Source organism: Wyeomyia smithii, chromosome 3, assembly GCF_029784165.1.
Source record: "Wyeomyia smithii strain HCP4-BCI-WySm-NY-G18 chromosome 3, ASM2978416v1, whole genome shotgun sequence".
Classification (NCBI taxonomy): Eukaryota; Metazoa; Arthropoda; class Insecta; order Diptera; family Culicidae; genus Wyeomyia; species Wyeomyia smithii.
The window spans coordinates 271,786,023-271,813,238 of record NC_073696.1 but is presented as its reverse complement, the minus strand read 5'-3'; the positions used below and the strand labels follow the sequence as shown (position 1 = coordinate 271,813,238).

At 39.9% G+C, this 27,216-nt stretch overlaps 1 long non-coding RNA gene across 1 annotated transcript; it reads left to right on the top strand.

The window, feature by feature from the left end:
• Positions 1-5,470: 5,470 nt before the first annotated feature.
• On the top strand, positions 5,471-6,848 carry LOC129732483 (uncharacterized). The gene is made up of 4 exons (XR_008729271.1): positions 5,471-5,703; positions 6,246-6,439; positions 6,494-6,609; positions 6,680-6,848. It is a non-coding gene; the product is annotated as an uncharacterized LOC129732483 (long non-coding RNA).
• Positions 6,849-27,216: the final 20,368 nt, after the last annotated feature.

Genomic DNA, 27,216 nt, shown 5'->3' with positions numbered 1-27,216 from the left:
GAAGATCATGAAAACCCTGTACTAGTTTTGTGTGCTCTATAAATCAAGTATACAATTTTTGAAGAAGTTTACATCTGGATGTAAAATCAGTTCGTTTTTTTGTTTTGTTTAACTGATTAAAATTTTACTACATTAATTATCTATAGATTAATCGTCCAGCTCAAATCTTTGTAGGGGTATGTGGCGGGACCATCATCATCATCATCATTCTGGAATATTTGTTACCATTTATGTCACTTTTGGCATGTTTGGGACATATTCGAATTAAGTGAAAATAATCAATAATATAAATATAAATTGAACTTATTTTTTTTTTTAGTTTTCGCCTCAGTATTAAATTCTGGTTACACCACTGCATCATACAGGTGTAATAAAAAAAAAAGAAAATATTTATTTTATGTTCGTTAATCGCAAATTCGAAAAATTTTTTCTGTGATTCGATTATCCGGAATGAAATTTTTTTTTGACATTCCGGATAACCGAGTTCGACTTGTATTATACAAAAAACCAAATTTTTGAATAATATAGTAAGTTGCTTGTCATGGTTGGGGCTTGACAATTTTAAAACTTCGAGGTGAATTTTTTTCGGATGTCGTGAAGGAAAGGATAACTCAGTACGTTTTGAGACACGGAGATAAAGTAAAATTTAATTTTTTTTACAAATGTAAAAATGTGAATTAACTCATTAGCAAATATTAACTCTTCAATCAAGTTTTTATTTCATCCTGAAAAGGACTATTTGTTGTTCATTTTAGTATCGGATAAGATGCCGATCACATCTTTGCGTTTTCACTGACAGTGTGAATAAAATATTCCTTGTGATAAAATAAACAATGAATAGCTAATTTAACACTCAAAACTAGACGGCTCACGTGTTGTCAAAATGAGTCAACTTTGAACGTGTCACTCTAAATTTGACAGTATGAACACTTTAAGAAGTCAAGTAAAATTTCACAACAAAATTCATTTTGCATTGTTTTCATTCAATCAAACTATTTCTAACATGCATGATAGACTTGATGATTTATTTTCATTAAAATAACGCTTGCTCGAAAAAATTGACTTTTTTCGTTCCCAGACTTTGGACGGACCGGAACGGAGCCAGTCGCTCCGAATTCAAAACAGACCGAAACGAGCTTGTTCCGATTCTCGACCGAGCTGGACCGAAGTCCGGACGCAACTTCCTGTTCCAATTTCCCACATATTGGAAAATGGAGAGCGTTTTTCATTGACTCGATAAGCAATCTTAATCCACTGAATTTGCCGCACATTCAACTTATTATTGTGGTTTGAATTTTGATTTTTCAACCCTTTCGCACCCACATTTGGCGCCCACCAATGAATGACGAGCATGTGACCGCCTGCTTCACCTTCGCCTTAAACCGCCCCTGAATCCGCCATGACTAATGAACGGCACTAATCATTAATAATCATACCTAATGATAAAAAATTACAAATATAATGCTTTTTGTTGCGTACACAATAAAAAAAAAACCTAAATTAATCCACCTAGCGGTCAGACCCAGCCTTTCTCATTCAATTTTTTATTCGTAAAAATAGATTTACATGAACGCTTCAATCCAATAAATGTATATTCACTCTTTAGGTTCTAAAATATTGATGTTGTAATCTTTACATATAAAAATACAGTCAAGTCTGTCTGTCTGTCTGATCCATATAGGCCCGAAAACTACCGAACCGATCGACGTGAAAATTTGTATGTAGGGGTTTTTGGTGCCGATAAAGGTTCCTATGATAGTTTAAGACCCCTCCCTCTTCTGGAAGGGAGGGATCCCATACAAATGAAACATAAATTTCTGCACAACTCAAGAACAAACTAAGCAAATGAAACCGAATTTGGCATGTGTATGTTTTTAGAGGTAACAAATATGTCCATAATGGTTTGACGCCCCTCCCTCTTCTGGAAGTACATGTTTCTTCACAAATTTTTGCAAAACTCGCGAACTAATCAACTAAATGAAACCATATTGGCAGGTGAATGTTTTTAGTGGTAACAAATATGCTCCATAATCGACCTCAGACAACATTTTGGATTGTAAGATGGCAACTTCCGGTTTCTGGAAAACAGACGAAAATGGCCGATTTCCACCCAATATAATAATATCCGGATCTAGAATAATACACAGGAGCTAAAATCGACCACAGATAGCATTTTAAATTCTAAGATGGTGACTTCCGGTTTCTGAAAACAGCAGAAAATGACCAAATACCACCCAATATGAGTTTTCTTTAACCAGTATGCCGTTCAAAATCCAGAAATTGTCTCCAAATGCCATTATGAAATCCAAAATGGCGATTTCCGGTGTCGGAAAACAGCGGCAAATGACCAAATACCACCCAATATGGGTATTTCCGGAACCGTAATGATGCACTGGAGCCACAAATCGACTTCAGACAACATTTTGAATTGTAAGATGGCAACTTCCGGTTTCTGGAAAACAGCCTGAAATGGACGATTCCCATTAAATATTAGTATTTCTGGAACCAGAAAGATGCACAGAAGCTAAAAATTGATCACAGACACAATCTTGAATTTTAAGATGGTGACCTCCGGTGTCTGGCAAACAGCCGGAAATGACCAAATACCATTCAATATGAATGTTTTCAGAACCAGAATTGCGCTCAGATGACAGAAATTGATTTCACAGGCAATTTTAAAGTCCAAAATGACGACTTTCGGCTTCTGAAAAACAGTCCAAAGTGACCAAATATCACCCAATATGAGTTTTTCTTTAACCAGTATCTAAAATACCATTTTGAAATCCAAGATGGCGACTACCGGTTTGTGAAAAAAAGCCTAAAATAAACAAATACTATCCAATATGAGTATTTCTGGAACCAGAATGATGCAAGGAGCTAACAATTGACCTCAGGCACAATTTTGAATTGCTAAATGGCAACTTCTAGGAAACAGTCGAAAATGACCGATTAATACTCAATATTGAAATTTCCGTAAACGTGATGATGCGTAGAAACCAAACATTGACCCTGGACCGGGGTTGATATTTGTTGACACTCTTGAGTGAAAGTGAAAAAAAGCATCCATAAACGTTATTTTTTACAATCCTTTTAGAGTTCTCCCTTCCCGCTTTTTGCATGGAAGTGAACTGTCAAAACACCTCATTATATTTCATGCGATGGAAGCAAGACAACATAATCAGTTTATCAGTTAACGAAAATTGCCAAGGCATCGGTCAGTGTCAGTGAAAAAGTGTTTCGGTGAGGTTCATTTTGGTTGAGTGGACTGTTTGTTTTTCGTTTTCGCTTTAAAGTGAAGATCATTTTGTAGGATTTGTCGTCAAATTTTATTCCGTAACCGTGAACGATGCGCGCGATCTATTTCATCTGAGTATAACAGCACGTTACTAGTACGAAAATTTAATGTATCTGAAAGAGTGCTGCGATCATTGAAAGTGAAAATTAAAAATGATTGGCTGTAATTTTCGAAGAATTTTGCTGGGGAAAATTACTTTTATCAGCACTGCCCTGGACACTATTTTGAATTTGAAGACGACCACTTTTAGTTTCTGGAAAACAACCAAAAATACCTCCCAATATGGGTATTTCCGGTGTCAGATTGATGCCAGAAAGTCTGCTGATAATGACAGAATACCATCCAATATGAATATATTCAGAATTAAGGCGATGTACAGAAGCCAGAGGACGAGGATGTTGTCATTTCGATAAAATCAATCATTTCAAACGATTTGTTATTTGACTTTGATCATATCTTATGGCCGATTCATCGTGCATTTGCAGACTTCAAACAAACCGCAAGGAATCAATGAACTTGGAACGTTCAAATAGTACGACACCACATTTAAATTATGTTGAGGCCACATATATCGATCAAAGCAGGTATAGTTCTAAATATTCTTTGAATTTCTCTTCTTTCCATAACTTTTGAGCTACATATCAAATTGTTATTAAGTTTGTTATTTGTAAGTTTGAGAGATGACTCGTTCGTATGACACTAGTTATGTTCAAATAAGTCATGTAATCTTTGAGATAATAGACTTTCGTTATTTTATTATCAATTTAATACATAACGGTTGCTTAAGATCGATTATAATCAAATGAAATGGGAACGTGTAGGGCAGCCAAACTTTGAAACCACGTGTTCAATCATAATTCATCAGTTAACCCTTAACTAGCCCGCTCATCTGATAATAATAATCAAATCGGTTGTGTAGTTTCTGAGATAATGAAGTTTCGTGATTTTCACAAGTCGGCACATTACAAATGAAGTTACAGTTCGATTACAGTAAAATTTAATAGGGTCTTCTGAGGCAGCTAGACCATTCATTTGACACTAATTTAGTGGAAATCGGGTCGGCCATCTCTGAGAAAAGTGAGTGAGTCCAAGTAGTCTTCGGAATATGTTCCTTTGCATAGCTGGATTTCACATTTTTAAACATAACAGGCAAAATAATAGTCCTACTGCAAAACAAATCAATAGGGTCTTATGGGGCAACTAGACCATCCATTTGACACTGATTTTATGAAAATCGGTCCAGCCATCTCTGAGAAACATGACTGAGATTAAACAGTCTTCAGAACACGTTTCTTTTCATAACTTTTGAACCACAAGTTCAATCAAATTTTAACATGTTTAAACATAACCTCTAAACTAAAAATCCGATTACAATGAAATTCAATAGGGTCTTATGGGGCAACAAGACCTTTCATTTGCAATTGATTTCATGAAAATCGGTCCAGCCGTCTCTGAGAAAAGTGAGTGAGAATAAAAATCTGCACATACACACACACACTCACACACACACACACATACAGAAAATGCTCAACTCGTCGAGCTGAGTCGAGTGATATATGCCATTCGGCCCTTTGGAGCACTTTTATACTTTCGGTTTTGCAAGTGATTGCTATACCTTTCTAGGAGAAAGGCAAAAATGTTACAATAAGAATCACATCCAAAATGGGTGTCGTTATATGCAACGTTCCTCAGGAAGAAGTTATATGAAGGGAACCCAAAAAGAGCGTCAAAGTCACTCGAAATCGAAAAGGACTTGTACTCATTTTTTGACGTTTACGAACATCGTTCTAAACTGAGTCAGAGTTGCTTAGTTCATGAGTTATCATTTATGAGCGTGTAAAACGATAGTTTTGGGTCGTAGAATTTACTTTCACATTGACACAATCATACGGCCAGCTCAATTTTATGTTTAAAAATACAAACCTTCCCGCGAAACTTTTGACGTGAATATCGATGCAAGTACCGCCCATTTTCAGTTGACAGCTTGAAGTGAATTGCATGATTGTTAGGTGAACATGCAACAGGTGAGTATCCGTCGCTAAGTCTCACAAAAACAATCATACAATGTATGCAAATTAAAACAGCTGATTGTTCATTTTTATAGCCGCGTTTTGTGTAGAACGCGTTCGTGGGTATGTGGCATTCCTTCCTTTGTGATACCGGTCGTGCCGGTACGTTACTTCAGTCGCAATGCAAGCACGGAGCAAAATGGTTGGTTAGCTGGTTCGTTCCAGCCTATGTGGCATCGGTTTGACCCGAAAAATCAGTTGTTCCTGATGTATATTACTTCAAAATAGTTGTCTCCAAATCTCATGAGTGGTCCATTATTAGTCAGTTATTTGAGGACTGAATAAAAGTTTAAAAAAATGACTACCCCGAAGGATTCCTGATCGCGTTGCTTCTATTTGGTAAGTTGAACAATTTTTAAGATCGTTAATTTCAATTTATAAATAATCAGTTTACTGTATAGTGCTAATGGAAACAGGTTAAAAGTGTTAATTTTTTCACTCATATTTATCATTTGTGCAACGTAAGAACAGTGGTACACACAATATAACACGCGACGTGTCACGAGACAAAACACTTATGGTCCTTATAAACGAAAAGGATGTTAAATTTACCTTTTGAGTCGACCGGTTTCGGGCACGATATTGTCCATCAAAAGGACATGTCCAACTCTCCTCTTCGACTCGACGATACGGAAAATCAAATAATTTCATCTCTGCGACGAGTACTGCACCAAGTACGAAGCTGTAATTCTTCTTCTTTTTCATCATCAGTTGACATGTTCGTTGATGGGCAAAATCGTGCCCGAAACCGGTCGAATTAAAAGGTAAATTTAACATCCTTTTCGTTTGTAAGAAACTAAGAATCATAGGTAGGTAAATGTTTTGTCCCGTGACACGTTGCGTGTTATGTTGTGTATTAATTTTTTAAATTGTTTTTGCAGCTCAGCATGCTCTGATGAAGAAAAATGTGAAAATGAAGAATTACATGAAAGAACTTTTCTGTGAATTTCTGTTAAATGGTCTATAAATGGCTGTAGAGTGCAAAATTTGCGGGCTAGCAAAATGATGAATTGGCAAAATACACGTCGCCTCTGCTTTGCTTCGTTATGGATAACGTTGAAATTGGATCAGCAAAGTAATGTTCACTTATCGCGTTTAAGCATTTATAACTTTGATTTTCATGTTACAGTGAGCGAATACGGGTTGACAATAATGAAGGGTGCTGGAATTGCTGACAGTTAAGTTTGCGCTTTTTTTGCTGAACGCACAGTTTGAGTGGATTGCCCTCGGCAGTTGAAATCAAATGTATGTAGGTTCATGATAACTTCTATATGTAATTCTATTCCAATGATTTTAATGTTCTGTTTGTTTGTAGATACTGTTTTGCCTAATTATTCTTTCGAAATGGAGAATCAGCCGAAAATTACATACCGGTTTTTTGTGAGCTTTTCTGGATGTTGTAGCCCCACTGTTCCCTGGATTTAGTGGATTTCACAACGCGCAAGTAACTTTTGTTGTACGATTTAGAATTAGATTAGGTACGAAGAGGATACATAATTGATAGAAGCCTATCACATGCGGTAGCGTTTGAGATGATCATTATTTTTGAAGTAACTGTGAATCAAAACTGTGGATCTGTGTCTTCAAAGTTGGATCTCATCTAAGGTGAATATGAAGAAAAAAAAAACGCTCTGAAGAGAAATCGATTAGATGTTAATTGCCATATTAAATTTTTTCAATATTACTCTTGGGTCGGCAAAACACAACCCGTGGGTTCTTTACAATCGTTTTAAGTATTCTTTGCTTTCAGAAGTGAAGTCTGAAATATTTGAAGTTAGTTTCGACATAATACGGAGTGACTTAAGACTGATTTTGTTCGTTTCTTGGTACCAGGCTGTTTTTCATATCGTTAAAAATGGTCCCAGGACATCTTAAGTTTCAAGTGTTGTATTCCATGTATAAGCAGCATTGTTTCAAGTTTTTTCGTCAACTTTTGTTTTGTTTCCATTTTTCTTTATCGTTGGTTGTTTTAATTATACTCTTGCATTGTAAAATTTTCTTTGTCTGCTTTGAGGATTGAGAGTTACATTTGATTCTGTTGTTATGCAAGTTTTTTTCCCCTAAAAGCATGGAAGACAATTTGCCAGACCACTGATTGCAAAGTTTCCAACCAACTAGCTTCTCCTTTTAGCGTTACCTTGCGATAATTTGATGGAGCAAAAGACTATCTTGAATTTTTCGCAAGGGACTTGTGATGAAACTTGGCTCCGTGCGTTTAGTATGGTTTTTCATCTCCCGAAATGTAGTTTATTGCAAGAATAAATCAATTGAAAATAGATATGTTTTTGTGCTAAATTCATGAGCGGCTATCCGTCGTTGACTGCTCTCGCTCTGAAATAAATGGGTTAAGGAAAACGCGTGAATGTCTTTAAAACCTTTGCATATTTTGGAAAACGTACCTTGCTTAGACTGCTGGTTAAACAAAGTGAAGACAGTACGATCATCGAATTAGTTTCCAAATTTGCAACCACCAAATAACTACTCCTTACTGTTAGTGCCCTAACTATGGGGTAATAGTGAATACAACTTGTTAATCCAAAGCCATTCTCACGATTATTTAGTTTCGCTCTCTTACGGTTGCTTTTTCGGTCATCGGAAAGAAGGTAACAGATGTGGGAGTATTTCTTCACTCCTAACGCCTTTATTCCAGTTTTTTTAGTTGTCAGGATAACCGAGAAGAATGTGTTAAATAAAGTCTCATACATTTTCTCATGCGAATGAAATTTTTGACAAATCACAATTTCAGTCGCATTTTGTTTCAGTGAAGAAATTGTAAGAAGTAGGTCAATTGACGACATAATAAAATTAGCTACATTTCTCATTAACTTTTTCTTGGAGCCTGTGAGGCCGTTGTCTAGAGTAATATTCAGACCAGTCTGGCATCCAGTGCAAATTGTTACCCTGGGATCGCCATCCTAGAGATGAATGTTTAGAATCGTAAACACATTTTCTATAGAAAATTCCATGACTGGTAGCCAATGTGGGGTGATCCAGTTTTGGCGAAATCGGTTCCTAATGAATCAGCTCAAAAACTCCTGAACATTTGAAGAGGTGCTTCTAATTACTACGGAAAGAGAACCTATCGTTAGTCTGGCTTACAGAGGTTCTCATCAAATGGTGGTGGAATCGTCATGTTGCTCATGATTGTGCGATTCGTCAGATGAAACTCATGTGTCGACAGTTTTTGTCCGTTGTGAGTTCCATGGACTGACGGTGAAATATGACCCAATTTAACTCTTCTAATAGTACGGCACTGCTGATCAGAAGGGTTTTTTTTTTGGATGCTTTGAGTATTTCAAAAAACATATTTTTCTTACACTGCTGGTCGAACAAAGTGAAGTGGCTTCTTCCGTAACCGTCTGTCACCAAGATGTAGGGTTACGCTACCAGGACTGTGATACCGTTGACTTAAATGAAAAAAAAAACCACGATTCCTGTACGTGCGCAAAACACACGGAATCAAGATTAGTTAACGATTGAAGTACTGAAGTATTGAAGGAACTCAATGCTAGCCCTAGAGTGACAGTGACAGTGAGAGACATTTTTCCCTCGCGGAACCACTACCTATCTCTATCACCCTAATGACCTTTCTCGGCCTATCTCTGTTTCAGTACATTAATTCGTGGGTTTAATCCCACTTAGTTTATTTCTTTCGAAAACGGTGAGCCGAGCGCTCCGCCGTGCTGTCTTGTTTGTGAGCAACACTGGTAACGTGTTACCCGGCGCATCAAGTTCTGTGTTTAACTGACTGTGTTTACGGGTGACTTTTTCTGTATAGTTTTCGTCACCCAAGCCAAACGGAAGACTTGGCTTCAATCGTAAGAAAAGTTTGACTTACTGACGAAACTGGCTGATGGCCGTAATCTAGTATGATCTGTTATGTTTCCTAAATGAATTCCGGTAGAAGAGTGGATTCTTTTCCGTGTTCTAAGCCGCTACCTAATGTGACGGAGCTTTGTAGGTATGCACGAGACGCGCGGGTGCCGTTACAACAACGGTGATACGCTCAAGCAGGGCGCTCATCACCAGAAAAAGGACGTACGCGACTCAGGCAACAACGGCCGATGGGGCGTCAGCCAGAGTACAGGAATGCCACGTGGATCAATCAAAAGTTGTAGGCGTGATCGGGCAACTGCGAGTCCCCGCAGGACCCAACGTAATGAATAATAAAATTTTCTTTTTTGTTCATGAGTCTCGAAAATTATAGCAGAAGCATTTCATGGAGCGAAGCATGTTATTAGCTTCATGGATAATTGTGTTATAATGATCAGTGGATGTTAATTTGGAGTTTAGAGTTATTTTCAAGTCTCTGATTCATTTATATTCGTCTGAAGTCTTAATTTCTCTCACTTTTCACGTTAGTGTGTAGAAACGTGTAGGGACGTTGCTTTAGGTGAAAAGAACACAAGTCCTGCACTTCGGGAAGGGTAGACCCGGACACCGCCGAAATATCGTCCACCCAGCGCCTCCCCCGATATACGTATAGCGACAACCGTCGCCACATGTTCGGAGGGGGGCCCATCTGGGTTATGATGGCTTCCCAGCCAAGGTTCATCTCCAAAAAGCGTAAATCTTCCGTTGTTATGGGCACTGGCACGCCGGCCAGAGCCCACCGAGCCTCGTGCCAGAGGCAAATTTCAATTACGAATCTGGGGAAGCCAAGGGCTGGCTCCAGCGTACCAATTTATCATCAATAACTCTTGGGCGGCGTGGATCATCTTGGAAAAAAGGACAAAAGGAAAAAAAGACAAAGAAAAAAAAACACGTATTAGTTCGAGTTACACGACAACTACTTAGAAAAAAGAAAATAATAACAAACGTAGTTAAACGGTACTCACCTGAGTAAGTGTTCGAATGATTTCCAGGAACGCCGGCAAGGGTTTATATATGTCTAAAATTAATTCACTCGCGTACGGGCTTCTTACATTCTATTCTCTTTTCTACGCTTCTACTTATAATCTATGCCCGTATTCTTTCTTTTCTTTCGGTTAACATACTTTCTCTTCCCCTGCTAAAGTGTACAATAAGCAATATTTATCTTTGAAATTCAAATCTATCGACAAAATATATAAAGAGTTACAGAATTATCTTTAGAGTTGAATTTGACACATTTACCACGAGAATTCAACCATTTTTTTTTGTTTCGTTGCATAAACCTTACCCCCTACCAGGAATTGTGATATCTTTACAAGATAAATCGACGCGCAATTCCTGTACGCACGATCACACGACCGTGCGGAATCTCTTATACTTAACGATTGATTTTTGGCTTACATGTGAACTTACGGCTAACCCTAGAGTGTATTTCGCGAGAGACGATTTCCCCTCGCGAAATCACTACCTATCCTTATTACCCTAATGGCCTTTTCTCGGCCTGTCTCGATTTTAGAACACTAAATTTAAATTCTACTGAGAGTGGGGCGCCGTGCGCTCGTCACTCTACCTTGTTTACAAACATTTTCGGTAACTCACTTCTCGCGCGTCGATGAGTTATCGACCCACCAAGTATCCAACCTCGGACTTTGTTTTGTTTTAATATAATTTGCTTACGGGTGTCGGTTTTCGTCACCCAAGTCAAGCGGAAGACTTGGCTTCAACAGTAAGCAAGCTCTGACCTACTTTCGCGCACAGCTGAAGGCTGCGCCAACGTCGAAAAGAATGCGGTAGGAAACCGGCCTCTTTTCGGGGTTCTAAGTCACCTAATGTGACGGAACCCTGTAGGCATCTACGGGATGCGTGGGGGCCGTTACATCTGTCCCGCCTCCGATGATAGAGCTCCCGTGAAGCGTCGAGCTCTACCGGTAAGTATCGCGGGTTGGCTACATTTACATACATATTTGAGTGGTGTTCGAATTCACAATTATCACAATTCTTCATAATAAAATACTAAAACGTTCGCTCGCCTACTGCGCTGCTTGGTTGCCGTATTTGGACCTGGGAGGGGGGGGGCTGTCCGGCGGTGGAGATATTTGTCGCCTGGTGATATCGTCATCTGTGTAGTCGGTTGAATACCCGGAGCGCCGTGCGCGCCGTCATAGTGGAGGCTCGCCCGGTCCGCCGCGTTCGAGTTTGTGTTTGTGTGAATTCCTTCTTTGGCGGGGGTTCCGCCCTGCGCCTGCCGCGTTTGCTTTCCCACTTGCGCACTCGCCATACTGCGCATGCGGCTGGGTGCCTGGTTGATGCTATTTCACGTTGGGTTGCCCCTGCTATATTATTGCGAGGTTCAGTAACTTTAGGTAATCCTTACTTGGCGTAGATTCAAAACTTGGCCGGTCAACTCTTTGGAGCAGTAGGGTGTCAGCTGATTTCGTTGGCTTGACCTACTTTTGTCTCGGGGTGATTGTTTGTTTTGCTTGCAATGTTTCCACTTGTTTTTTTTTCCGTTTGTTTGATGTGTAGTGCAAGCATGAATTTTGCAATTCAAATGGGGTAGGCCAGGATATTATCCTCTTGATTTCCTTTGGTGATTTTACTTCGATTGGCAATCTCCCCATGAAGTTTTCTTAGGAAGTTTTCTAATGCGTAACTGATGCTGTCTCGATTAGTCTGAGCTAAACCAGATCGATAACTGATATCTGGATAACTCTCGCCCATTTTTTTTATGTTGTCTGGGATCTGCGTTGAATTGGCGGCTTCGCCGCGTTCGCGATTCCTCCATTGGTCTAGAAACTGGAGGCTGGGTGTTGTTCTCTCCTCGATACTGCACAAAATACCTCACCCGCCATCGACTCCCACCACCCGGTCTCCCCTTAGCGCCAACTGCTGTTTTCTGGCGACTCGGTGGCATCTCCTCGTGGTCTGTAGAGTCCGCAATCGTTAATTCGCTCATCTCGTCGTTTGGCTGCTTGGTGTCTTTTTTTTATCTTACGTGCTAACCCTGCTAAGCAAGTGGTGCATATATTTTTTTGCTAATAATTCATCAATTTTTTTTTGTTTTCTTACTTTTTTCCTCTTGCTGTCTAAACTTATTGTTCACTCGCGTACGGGCTTCTTACATACTATCATCTACCCTACGCTTCTCTTACAATCTAGGCCCGTATATAGTTCCGGTGAAAATGTCTTCCCCTACTAAAGCGTACAAATTTGTTTTTTTTTTGTTTATTCGTATTCTTCGGGTACTAATCGGCCGGACGAATCATACAAAGCAAAGCCACTCGATTTACAATCATAATATTCTCTCCTTGTTTTTATTTTCATCATCACTTTAAACTTCCGATATTTTGATGTTTTTTTTCCTTCTTGTCTATTGGTTTAATTTGACTCTCGGCCTCTTTATTATTTTTTCCTTCTTTTAACAGTTGTTCTCCGCATAAATTGTTCTTGCTTCTTTATCTCCATGTTGTACCTTTGAATATCTTCTTCAACCTTCTCAGATCTTTCTTCATCTAATAGTGTACGTTTCTCCTCACATAATACTTGTTTTTTTTTTCATCTAATAGTTTTTGTTTCATAGTCTTTTCATTGAAAATCTGTCATATCATATATATACCATTTTCTCATCGGACTTATAAAAGTAGGTCTAGTAGGTTTTCTAAATCCGATTTACAACAGCTTTCAACCCTTTGCTTCATTTTTTTTTCTTATTCAACTCCCCTCTCTTCTTTAAATTTTTTTCCTTATTCAACTCCCCCTCTTCTTTAATTTTTTTTCCCTTAGATTTCTCTGCTGCCTCGTCTGTCCTGAGTCATCAGTCATACTTACATTACTTACACTTCACCTTCGTATGCAGTTGCCTGCATAATACCCCTCCCCCTTCCGTCCGAAGGTGCGACCGCCCGATTTAGAGATTCCTGAAAGATAAGAAGGTTAGAAAATAAACGAAAACCCGCACACTCAATCATCCTGGGCCGGTTATTCCCTTGATATCCTTTCACTCAATTTGCACTCCCGCCAATCATTCTGGGTAACCACCCCCGTTGTCTACATTCGCTCGTCCTTAACTAAAATTAGAATAGTCTGAATCTCCTAAGGTCAGCAGTCTCCTTGTCCGGTAGGTTTAGCTTTCTTGTCCAAAGTCTCTCCTAGTTCTATTGTTTTCCGTCATTTAAGTTATCTCCATCATACAAGATTTCCCAATTCCCCATTTCCCAATACATCATCAATCGATTTTCTTCTTTTATTTCTTATTGGGCCATTGGCCATTTTTCGTACGTCTGGTTCGCCCTTGTGAGGTCATCTCTGCTTTATCTATTTATCCCATGTCAAAATTCTGCACTTTATATTTCGGTTTCGTGTTCCCTTTCAATAGAGCCCAAGGAAAACTCCGCAATGATTGCCCTACCTCTTTCTCTTTTAGCCATCATTGCTACGCAGCGCGCGCGACGCGAATGCTAGAACGCGCGCCTCGCATTCCTACCTGCGCCTCTATCTCTCTCCCCTCATTTTCCGCCTCGCGTTGATGTGCATTCGATTATAATGCCAGCCGTTCCAACCTAATAGCTACCCACGCATAGCGTCGCTCATACTAAGTTAATTCGGTTTACCACCACCACTACGTGCGATACTCGCTTGTACCGATGTAGTTTGCTTTCGGCGCCGCCGCTGCGTTCATATGACGCTCCCAGTGCACCTTAAAGTAGACCAGTCAAGTCACTTATCATGTGAATGGTGGTTTTTAACTTAATAATAATTTCCAATCGTCGTTAGTCATGTTCTCAAAGTTAATTCTGATGCCACACTCTTGTGCGATCGCAGTATACTCTTCCCGTGACATTCCTCCCAAACAGAGCTCTGGTATTAGATTCTGGGAAACCAATTTAACCATGTGTTCGTAAGCTTGATTTGATTGCTCTGCTTTCATTTTAAGATGCGCCATAGAAGCTTTCCCTCCTACCACAATAGACCATACTCTGGAGGCATAAACCAACTGGGGTATATCTGTAGTAGACCCTGTTTGGTCCAATGGGAAAAACAATTTATGAAATTCCCAAGTATTGCCATATTTCCTTTTTAATGTTTTTACTTTATTCAGGTAGGTTCGCATTTCGTACATAATAGTTGGTGAGACATGAAACATTGTAGGTATGGGGGCAGCGACAAAGCCTGCAACACATGTGAACGAGCTCAGAATTGACCCTTTGAGCATCGTTAACATGTGATTGGTGAATTCATCATCATACGATAAAAGATGAGTCATCAAGCATGATTTGAATGCAGGGAAAAAACTAAAGTTTTCACAAATTTTAGACATAGAAGGCAAGTCGAGGTGCTGCTCAACATCGTGATTAATTATCCCACCGCTGTCACCAATGTGCGAAGAATCGAATTTCACCAGGGACTGGTGGTACCGATTTACCGATGTACATGTAGGGGAGAGGGAAAAGGCTCTGCACTGAACCGAGTATTATCCACCCCACCGTATTCTACCCTCAGGCCTTGCGGCCGACATTGTTTCTTCCCCATGGGAAATAAGGTGTCAAATATCGTTAAAAAATGTGGAAGAATGCGGAAGACACATGAAGTGTATTTTTATAATTTTGATTAAAAATATACTGCCTCTATATTTCATTATAAGATTTAGAGTTTTCTCGGCATCTTCCAGCCAAGCATTTGTGTCCAATGAAATTTGTTTTTGTTGCCAATGAAAGTTGGATCTGGCGTTCTGAACGCCGCAAGAGGATCGTCGTTTCTAGCCTTCATCTCGTTAATAGTATTTATTAATCAATACATGGGTTTGTTCCCGAGATTGTTCTTCTACAGTGGGCTCTGGGACGTTCTGACTACAATAATAACTTTTTTTGTAATACTTTTGCACTATTAAAAGTCATGACTTACGTTAAACTGCGTTTCCTGATGGTTATCCACCGTCGTTTTGGGTGATGCATGCTCGGGATGTCCAGCCTGTGACCACCGAACGAGTTACTAGTTCCAGCGCTCATAACAAAGGCCGAAAGGGTTTTTTTCACTGCTGAGGATTCCGGTCGTATGTTTTCTCATAGTTGTGAGCTCAAAATTCAATGGTTTAATATTTCTTTAAAAGAGTAGCAGTGTTTTTTTGATTTTGGGTTAATCACTAACTCATTATGTATATTGATAATTCAATAATGAATTCGTAAATGCAATGAGCGTCGCTACCAGATGGACGAGAATTTGATTGATTGTATCTATAAGCCAGGGCAGTCATACGCGGAATACATCAAAACCGAGAACTTTTTAAATCTTCGCCACGGTCGCCATATGGTATATATTACTTGGGAAAGCAAGTTGTCATTTACGAGAAACGACTGTCTTATGAGTCCATATAGTTGAGAAGTGCATTTATGATAAATTGCTCCGCACTGATACTAGTCCATCTGTTTGTGTCTTTGAGAATGGAGCTCATACTATGCTGCGGTATTCGAATGAAGACTTAACATAATAAATATATAGAGTTTCTATCGCTGATGGGTCTCGACAATTATAGCAGTAGCGTTTCATGAAACGAAGCATGTTATAAGCTTTATGGATGATTGTGTTATAATGATCAGTGGAAGTTAGTTTGGAATCTAGAATTACTTCTATGTCTCTGCTTATTTTACAATTGTCTGAAGTCTTAATTAAAGGTAAAGAAAGTCGTAAGCAGATTTACGACAGGACATCCAACGACTGGCAGCCCATGTGGGGTGATCTTTTCTTGGTAGAATTCGGAGCGTTGGCCGCGTTCTAAGTGCGCAACTCTGTGAGTGTTTGTCTACGTTATTATTTCTCTGTCTCTACCACCAAAATTTTTTTTTTCTGAACGTAAACTGGTATTCATTACTTATGGTGCCGTTACATGCGCTACCACCCCGAATTGCTGATCGTAATCTAGCACGCCGGCCAGGGCCCACAGGGTCTCGTGCCATCGAACGAGTTCCGTGATGAGTTTGGCACAGGCAACAGTCCGTGGAAGGCCGTGTCTGTAAATTCTTCAACGTCTTTTGGCTTAGTTAACTCCTATCGGCGGGTTTTCTCATCCCTCACCCCATTACATTCAATTTTATTTTCTGCTATGTCATGCCACTCAATTTTAATTCATAAAAGGTTGGATATATTTTTCAGCGAGTTATTCCATTTTCTTCACGCCTTTTTATTTTTTTTACATCTTCCCGTTTAATTTGTGTTCAGCGTTTGACTCTTGTCATTAAAAGGCTGTTGATATTTTCGGCGACTTTTTCCATTTCTTCACGCCTTTCGTTTATTAACTACATTTTCGAACCTTTATCAATTTTGGCCCCGAGCTTGCTCAGCTAACGGTCGGCTCTTGTTAACGTGGTCTCTAATCAAACCCTGTCAGTCGGTATCATTTTACTAGCTTATGTCATTGTTTTTTTTGTCTCCACATAATTGTGTGTTCACTTCATACTACTCCGAGCTTTTTTGCTGGCATAAATGTGGGTCAAAACTTCTACTTTTCAATTCCTCTAACGTAATATCCGTGTCCTTGTCGCGACGATATTTGCAATTTCAACCCCTTTAAGCGGGTAAATTTCTTCTATCCTACTGTGGTTTACCGTCTGCTAGCGGTGTCGCCGCTGATTCCTCCATAACTCTCCTTTTTATTATTTTCTTCCTGTGGGGCTATAAAACGTGTGTGTAGGTATACCTATATCCTGGGTATAACCTACCAGGACTTTCTCCAGAAAACCCTGTACGCGCAATTGGCGCGGAATTAATACACACAGATTAACGTGGACTAACTGACTTTATTTTCGTACATCACTACTTAAATATACCCTACCGGTAACTCAGAGAGAGAGACTTTCTCCACTCTCTGTTTACCTTACTAATCTCTTAACCTAATCTAGTACTGCTAAAGTACGGGCGGCGTTTTGTTTACAACACAAAACTTGTTTATTTTGGTTGAGTTTGTTTGCCGGTGGCACAGCAGAAGGCTGCGCGAAGTTCTTTGCCACCTGTGGCATAATCTGTTGATACATAGAGTGTTGACAGAGCCGTTCGCGGTCCTCTGTCAAGGGAACCAAATGTTTCGCCTGACTAAAGCATAGCAGAAGGCTATGCCCTCCTAGGAACAACATTTAACTTTAATTATAAGGCTCGTGACGGAGCATTGGGTTCTTCGCAGGGTGTGACGTCACATCTGCCACCCCGCCTAGTTGGCCATTATCTAGAAGAGACAATGGTCACACGGTCCGTCCTGACGGCCGATAGGTGTGTTTTTCTTTTTTTTTATTACAATTATTCCCGCGGTTTTATACTACTATATACATTGTTGTGTTTTTTTTTTTATAATATTTTTTTTCCTCGGGCAAATGAAATTCTGTTATTCAAAACTGTAGCACCGTTTTGAGTTTACATTATCATACATGACATTTTCCTATTTAAGATTAACAATTGCTTGCTCGCCTGATGCGCTGCGTCGTGAAGATATCTGCTGTTCAGCTGTCGTGTTTAAGCGCCGCTCGAACTGGTGTGCCTTTGTTGCGGGGGGGGGGGGGGGGGGGTCTGTAACGGGAAGAGTGCGTCTGGCCGAAGGGTCGTCGCCGGTCGATGGCCGTGCTGTACTCGGGTGTGCTGTGTGCTGTGAGCTCATGGGCGCCGGGCGCGTTGTCGTACTGTGAGTTCGTGTTTGTTTTGGTTGCGCCGGCTTTGAACCTTTTGTTTTGGTGGTTCTACCGCGCCTCTTTCCGTACCTGCTTGCATTCTCCGTTGTTTTCGTCATTCTTACGGGTATAGACACTGCGTGCCTGGTGCATGCGTTTCGTCATTCTTAGGTGGGTACTACTGCGTGCCTGGTGAATCGTGACGCTACCTTATCTGTATAATCTACATTTTCCAATTCCATATTGATAACGGTATTCCATCTAATTAGATTATTGTACGCTCCTGTGTCTAGCATGTACCGTTCTGTTTTTCTCGGGTTATCGACCGTAGCAATGTTTAAAATGAATTGATTATTCGCAGTAAATTCGATACTTAACTTCTCGTGTGCTGGGATGTAAGTGTTAAACTTTTCCCATAAGTTAGTAGTACTTTGACACATTTTGCTCTGATAATTTTCCGTCACGCTTGCTGAAATATAATTGCATTCGGTCGTATCCCTCTGAATGCGTCTCTGTTCGTTATTTTCTATATGTCGGAGTGTTTGGACGCCATATTTGACACCCCCAGAATTCAGTTTTTTTTGTTGGTTGTAGTTTCTTCCTCCATTGTATCCTCTATCGGTTGTATCCTGTCTAGGAAATTGATTTTGATTTCTATCGTAATTGTTGTTTGGATAATAAGTGCCACCCCTATTTTCAGTGTATACTCTATTTTGTTTAAACGCTTGATAGTTATGAGGTTGTGAAGGCTGATTGAAATTGCTTCTATTATAAGAACCATTAGACTGGTATCGATTGTTCGTATAACCATTTTGAAATCCGTTATCTCTAAAATTCTGCTGATTCAAGTTTCTAGAATTCCATGAATTATTATTGTTCCCTCTATAATGATTATTGCTTCCACGAAAATTATTATTGTAGTTATATTGCTGATTATTGTTTCCTCTAGAATAATTATTGTTAGTTCCACGGATGTTATTGTTGTAGTTCTGATGCTGATTATTGTTTCCTCTAGAATGATTATTATTAGGGTTTTGTCGTGTGCTGCCTACCATTCTCGTAGGGTGAAGTCTGTTATGAAAGTCTTTCAGTTCTTCTTCATCGTCATATTCTTTTTGGAGCCACTCTAATAAATCTAGAAATGATTTTTCCCTCTGTGATTTTCCTGCAAACGCTAATGCTCGACTGTTCAGACCTGCTAAAAAGTGTCTTCTTAATGACGCTCCTACAAAACATTCGTCATCGTTATCATGGTTTTTCAATTGGGTTGTTTGGTGGTAAAGTTTTGCAGCCCTACTTCTGTATTTTTCAAAACTTTCGGTATCTCCTTGAACTAAAGTTTCGATTTGTTTGATTAGAGATCCTATCGTCGATTCTCCATTGAAAGCGCTTTCTAAATTCGTTTTAACTTTCTCCCAGTTGTCGTCTTCTATTTCTGTGAGTCGCGTTAGCGCTTCTCGTCTTAGCTTTGTGTATACAACATTCAATAGCGGTGTCTGATCTTCTTTTTCTGGTATTTTTTCTGCGAAGTAGTCGATTGATATCAGAAATGGACGAAGTTGTTCGTGCTTCCCATGAAACTCCGGAATCGATTGCATAGCCATGACCATTGGAAATTCGTAAGGTGCTGGGTCTGCCATCATGAATTTTGGTTTCAACGTCCGATTGAAGTAGAAACTGTCTCTCGAAAATCGGTCTTTCAATTTCTCTATAACTACGCAAAAACTGGTTTCGTCTAAGTCTAAATCTTTAATTTGCTTTAGACTTATTTGGTTGATGGAAATATTATTTTCCACAAATTCTTCTTCTAGATCTTTGATATGATCTAGGAATTTACTTTCTATGTAGCTACCACTTTTTTCTTTTTCTACTTGCTTGAATGACGAAGTAAAAGGAAGATCCTCCCAAGCTTGTGATATCTCTAAAACAGATATGTCGTACTGTTCGTATGCTGGAATGACAATTTCCAGACAATATTCCGAATTTCGGCGTTGTTTTCGTTCCTTTTCAGGGATTAAAACTGTTCTATTCAAAATTTTCAAAGATAATTCGACTTTTGTCTTAACGAACTCAAAGTCATCTGTTAATTTATTCCAATCTCTTGTCGGAATTTTATCTTCACATTTCTTTAGGATAGATTCAAACTCTTCTAAATGCTCTTCTAGCAACCGCCTCTTTGTATTAACTCCCGTTTGTGTTCTCGCCCTGTTTATGCTCTTGCAGAGGTTCTTATACTCCCTGTCAATATATTCTTTAATGTCTTCCAACCTAGTCATCTACTATATTTTTTCACTTGAATCTATCACTAGCGATCACACACATCTTACTAGGTCACTGGCACGCAACCTGCTTGCGGTGTGTATTCAATAATGTTTTCTCTTTTTGCAACAAGTATTGAGGGCCTAGGCAAGCTTGGCCGCTGTATGTTTTCCTTAATTGTCTTTCTAGGTTTTTCTCTCGGAGACTTCCTGTGGCTATGATTCTTGGGACTTCTTGGGGGGGGGGGGGGGTTGTTTTTGATTTACGTCCCCTCTCGACGTCTCTCATATGCTACTGCTAAACGTGAAAATCTGGACAGTGAATTTTGCATAACAGGCCGTCAGTTCTTTTTTTTCTCTGCGTTTTGGTTTTGCGTCAGTCTTGCGTGGGCCATTCCTACCTGTTTTCCCCTAGGTGTGGTCATCTGCCGTGTCTCTCACTCCCGTGGGCCTTCTGCACTCGCCGTTCGACTCCCCTCGCATCCGCCTGTTTTCCCTTTTCGCGCTGTACTGGGCATCATGGTATGCCCCATCTCAGCATCCCTCTCGGTCGTCGTCGATGATCGGGAACTTGTCACGTGGTCAATTCTTAGATGCTAGTTGCCCTACTTAGCAAGTGGTGCATTTTTTTTTGCCATTATTTTCTCAATTCTTTTTTTTTTGGTTTCTCTACTTTTTCCACTTGCTGGTTAAGATTACTGTTCACTCGCGTACGGGCTTCTTGCACTCTATTATCTACCCTAGGCTTCTACTTACAGTCTAGGCCCGCCATTTTCTTATTTTCGGATGACATACTTTGGTTTTTTTTTTCCCCTACTAAGATGTACATCATTATTAGTATTGGATTTTATCCGGTTCTACCAACATAACTTTTCAAATGTGCATTATTTACCAATTATTTATTTTTTTTCTTCTTTTATCATATGTTCTCTAGCCTTGGTTGCATACTTTTTTCCATCTCATTGCTTTTTTTTTTGTTAAACATCCTCTTTCATTTTCTTAAACTTTTTCGATTAACATAAAATGAGTCTGTCTCGACCTAGTGGATTATTCCTTCATCCTTCAATCTTTGTTTCATCACGTCGGTTAAATCCCCCTTTTTTTTCTTTCATCTTTCGCTTCATAAATAAATCTTTTCGTTGTGAACATTCATCGTTATTCTCTGTCTTCATATACAATATTCGTCTAATACCCTGACTTTTTTTTTTTTTTAACACCTCATATCATTTTTTTATCAAAATTGTCTCGTCTTTTTTTTTTTCTCATCTCTTGAATCTCTTTTTAATCTGTAATCATTTACTTTTCGAATTGTCTCTTGTTACTGTCATACGTCCAGCTTCCTGTCTAGACTTCGACTTAAGTTCTCTAACCAGAAGCTCATTTCCAGTAATTTTGCTTCCAAGACAACCATTCTTCTAAAGTGTCCGGTAAAATTCGCATTATCCGCTACCTCTTTTCTGAGGTTTTCGAATTTATTGCTCATATCCACTAAATCTGCGTCCATGCTCAACACTGTTGAATTCACAAATTCATATGTGGCATCCAAGATATTCGTCTGGTGGCTCAGATCCTGCTTCAATACCTCTTCGTTGCCTCTCAATTTGTCTAGGTCATAATCTATCCTGGTTCTGACGCCTGTGTCCATTGCCCCCAAAGCCGTCCAAACGCTCCGGGTAGCTTTATTCGTCCCAAAAAAATTTTTTATATAATTATTCTTACCCAAAATCTCGCCTATCCGAGTGGCTAAATTCTGGTTCGCTTGCACGCAATGTATTGAGCTGATCATCGCCTCTAGCTCCCGGCACGTGCCCCAGAACCTCTCGCCGGCGTCTTTCAAAAAGCTTTCCTCTGCTTCTATGCTTGCCATGGATAGGATGATCTCCATCTTGTACTTCCCCCTCACCAACCCTGTGACGGGCAAATTTCTGATTTCGGTCCTCATTTCCTGTGATCTTATCGCACCTTATGCGAAGATCAGCACGAGTATCCTTGAGAGGAAAGAAAAAGAAAAAACTTCTTTTCTTAATGCGGTACATAACTACTCATTACTGGTCTGGCATCCTTCTCTTTTTTTTTCTTTTCTTTTCTTTTATCATTTCCTTGTTTACCTAATATTTTATTCTTATTCCATTAGACACGAATGCACACAATATGTGTAAAATAAAATTAATAATAGTAATAATGATATTCTTATCTTTTTCCCAAAATTTTAACTTAGACTGAGTAGTCGATTATCGGGGCTCACCGAGGAAAAAAAAATCTCACGATTGCATTCCACTTAATCTTAAATATTCTTCTTTTTTTTCGTATTAAGCATATTCATTACCCATCCAATTATTGATGGCGCTCTATAGTTCTTGTTTTTCCTATCAAGCTATGCGCGCTTTTCAAAACATGTCCCCGTGTGCGTCATGCGACAGCGTCAGGCATGCCTGCAAGGGCCACGCGGCTGCGCTGCGAACCCGCGGCGAGCCGTGGTGATTTGTGCTGACTTTTTCAAACAAAACATCAGCCGCTCTGACTACTTAAGCCGGTCCCCGCCTGCCGAATATTCACACTCGTTCAACGCTTGCACCAACATTCAACACCTGCTCTGCCGTTCAATACCTGCTACGTCGCTCAACACCTTCACCATCGTTTAACGCATACATTATTGTTCAACGCTTACATCAATGACGTTCGGTCTGGATACTGGAATGTGGCATGAAGGAGCTAGTTTCTTCGCCCGCATCCTGGTTGAGATGGATGTTCTTCCCAGGAGATACCTCTGGACCAGACCCCCATCGTTTGCAGTCTGCAGCGTTACCACCCTCTTGGCGCTTCTGGGAGCGGCGTACCGTGGCTACTTACCCCTACCGAAATTGATAATGGAGCTCGTGCGGTGGCAATAATCTAATATGCATGGAATAGCCATGCATATTAGAATAGCCAAACAACTGTGAATTGTCGTATTAAGAAGGTGCCGAAGTTACGTAGTGGAAATTGAAGTCAACGACGATGACCGGCTCTGTGCCAAGGATACTCGGGTGAGTGAGTCAGTCCTTTTTTTTTATGCGGCATATTGCAAAAGCAGAATAGGTGTTAGACGGTTATGACCATAAATGTCAAGATTGAAAGAGCTTAAGGATTATGTCTGCCAGGAGTACCATAATCTGAGCAATAACATAAACCGGCCGAGAACGCGGGCGGCAGTCGCTAATAGAAGAAAATTATTAAGCGACGCTTTAAACGACTTTTCGGAAATTTTAAAAGAGTATGAAAATTCGAATTTAACGCCAGAACATTGGAATAGATTAACAGATCAGTACACACTTGTTCAATCGAAAGTGTGTCTGGCATTGAAAATCTTAAATAACTCGGCGATTGTTCCTGAGCCTTGTTGGGCTTTTCTACTCTTGTTAATAAACGTTGATTCATCTTTTTCGGCGAATTTTTTGTATTTCTTCACGCCTTCACATTTTATGTCTTCGTTCATTAACCTTCGTTTTTGGTCCAAAGCTTGCTTAGTTATCGATCGGCTCTGTCAAATAATTCCTAATTCGTTAAGTTTACCGTCAGTCGTTATTTTTTTCTTTTGCTAAATGTCTATTTTTCTTTCCTAACGTCTCAAGAAATTTGCGTTAAAAACGAAAGTTTTTCCAGTCGCAATATCGTCGTAGCGATGTCAACTCATTCCAATATGTTTATTTTTTTTTCTTCCGGTTGGAGTTTACTTGACCAACACTCTTCGTTTATTCTGAATTAAACCTTAATAATGATTCAAAGGTAAAAGTTTACTACGCCATTTTATGTGGTGTTCTTATCACCTGCCAATGGCTCTGTCGATAATTTGTATGGCTCCCCCCAAAATAATTTATTTTCCCACAGTCAAACAAAACTTAAATTCCAAACTATTCATAATAACGCTTGAGACGATTAGTATGAATTTTTCAAATGATTCAATTCTATTGAAATTATTTTTAATATCGAAAATTCTTTAAAACCTAATATTCTTCTCGCTCAATTATAATGTCTTGATGTCATGTTACCGTCGTAGCACTGGCAACGTTAACACTTTTAAGTCAGTCGTTTTGCCTCCACGTTCGTGATTGCGGCATATGTTTTGATAGGCATTTCACTTATTAGGCTTTGCCTCAAAATTCGGTGTATATCTAGCCCGACCGTGGGCTGTATTAATTTTGGCCATGTCGTGGTCGACTTCCTTCTCGTCACAATTCGCTTCCTCGATATGCGTCATCCATCTCGGTATTGGTTATCCTTCTCTTCTCGTCATGCTGTTTAAACCGTTCAGCCGTCGACACCCGACCGTCCAAATCCCCGTACCCGACTTCTCGTTCTTTGTGATATATGATAGTTTTATAGGGAACCCTCTCGGCTGCTTCCTGGATAACTCGCTCCGTCTAGATTATTGAATTCAGAATGGTATCACTTCTTAATTTCTACTCCTACTAAGCAAGCGGTTATATTTTTTTTGCTTAAATTATTGAAAAACCAGTCAGAAATGGCGTGGGTTCGAATCCCACTTCTGACACCATAAATGCAAAGACTTAGCTTTGCCAGGGACTTGTGATAAGCACCAAGAATCACTGTAAATGCGGGGAATTGAAACATCCGCATTGATTCTACTTCGGAAATCGAATGTTTTATTAATTAACTTCAAACTTAATTCTACCCTACCAAAAAGAGGTTATTTGCCATGTGGCCGTCATTAATCAAACACGCGCGGCTATTATTTCAGAACCTGTCTGTGAGAACGGAATGTCGCGATTTATTCCTAATTCGAGGAGCATGCATGGACAAGAATATTCCTGTCCATGGGAATGTAATGCAAGAGTTTATGAGAACCAAAAGTGTTTTCCTAATTTCTTGGAAGGCCTGTTCACGAGTTATGCAATGCCTCGGTGGCTTTAGTGGCTATTCATCGCGGAAGGCAATGTGTTTTCGCCGCTCGCGGTCTTTCTTCAAGATCTTTTCTGCTTTCTTTACAAATGCGCTTGTTTTGGTGGACAACGGCAGAAGGCCGTGTCCCGGTTTACACTGTACCTATTTTCATTACATTCAACAGAAGGCTTACTTTCTTTCCTCGTTCCTTTGCACGTGATATTCAATTAATTACAATGGTGCTTTATATCGTTTGTACACAAATTAATGTTTTCAGACATGGAATTTCTTCATAGAAGATTAACAAACGTTCGCTCGCCTGGTGCGCTGCGCCTTGTAGATATCCGCTGCTTGGCTGTCGTGTTCAAGCGTCACTCGAACTAGTGGGTAGTTGTTGCGGAGGGGTCTGTAACGGGGAGAGTGCATCTGGCCGAGGGATCTTCGCCAGTCGATGGCCGTGCTGTACTCGAGGTGTGCCTATGAGTCCGTGTTTGTTTTGATCGCGCCGTTTTTGAACCTCTTGTTCTGGTGGTTCTGTCGCGCCTATTTTCGTATCCGCTTGCGTCCTCCACTGCTGCGTCATTCTTATGTGGGTATAGCTGCGTGCCTAGTGCAGGTGTTTCGTCATTCTTACGGGTGTGTACGCGCCTTCCACCGCTGCGTCATTGTTATAACCCTACCCTACTTAACCTACTCTACCTACTCACGGTGTGTATTCAACATTCTCTTTTTTTGCGGCAAGTATTGGCGGTCAGGCCCAGGCAAGCTTGACTGCTGCATGTTTTTCATTAATTGTCTTCCCGGTTTATCTTCTCGGTTTTCCTTTCGGAGCCTTCTCGTGGGTATGATGGGACGGTGGTTGAGTGTTTTTGATTTACACCCCCTCACCTGAGCGTCTCTCACATGCTGCTGCTGCTGGACAGTGATTTTTGCATAGCAGGCCGTCGTTTTTCTCTGCGTTTCGTTTTTGTGTTCATTTTGCGTGGGTCATTCTACTCGTTTTCTCCTAGGTGTGGTCATCTGCCGCGTCTCTCGCTCCCAAGGGCCATCCGCACTCGCCGTTCGTTCCCCGCTCGCAAAAGAACGTACTCCTTTTACTGTTTTTAGAACAGGCATATTTCTTACAGCTGTTATGTTATCCTTCGTTGGGCGTATCCCTTTTTCATTAACTGTGTGTCCTAAATAATTATTTTCGGTGCGCGAAACTTGACATTTGGTTGACTCAATTTTTAAATTATGTTTTTGTAACGCTTTCAAAACCCTTAGGTACTAATTCTAGGGTATGTTCTTTAATTGTCCTACCATAGACTATTATGTCATCCAAGTAAACAATAGCTTGAATGTCTCCAAGTTCATAAAGTACTGTGTTAATCAATCTTTGAAATGTTGATGGACTGTTCCTGAGCCCCATAGTCATTTTAGTGAACTCATAATTGCCTTTCGGGGTTGAAAATGCTGTTTTAGCTGCATCTTTTGGGTTAATAGGCACCTGATAAAAGCCTGATTTTAAATCCACTGTAGTAAAATATTTGCTCTGTCCAAGCTTATCGAGAATTTTTTTTCTATCATTGGTATAGGATAAACTAAATGTTTAGTAATCAAATTAAGTTCTCTGAAATCTATTACAACTCTATATTTCTTATTTCCGTCGGCATCTAAGTCTTTTTAAGGGATGCACAGTACCGGTGCATTCCATGGACTCGTACTAGGCCTCATTATGCCTTGACGATACATTTCTTCAAGTAGAAAGGTCACGAAGTCTAGCATTTAAAAAGCGCCCTTCACCGTTTGTTGACTGCTGCGTTAAGCGCACCATAGGAATTCGAACTGTCTGGCCAGTGCGAACCTTTTCAGTTCTGTACGGGTTGATTGTTCCGACTTTTCGAAAGTTAATGGATTTTGTTCTGACGTCGTTTGGTTGTCCAGAAAATTGTATGCGTGCTGCGACCAATAATTCCTTGTCAAGAGGTAAAGGTAAAAATGTTATCTTGGCCTTGTATTCCTTTTTTTCCTGCAGACAACGTAAACGTTGCTTTGCGTCATATTTTGACCAGTCACATTTCCATATTTTTTTACTTCGTATGAAGCGTCAGCCAAAAGTGGATTCTTTCTCCCCACGTTGCAAATTGGGCAAAGTTCAATGTGATTTCTAATTTCGGGTTTCATTTTCGGAAAGAAAAACTTTTTGACTC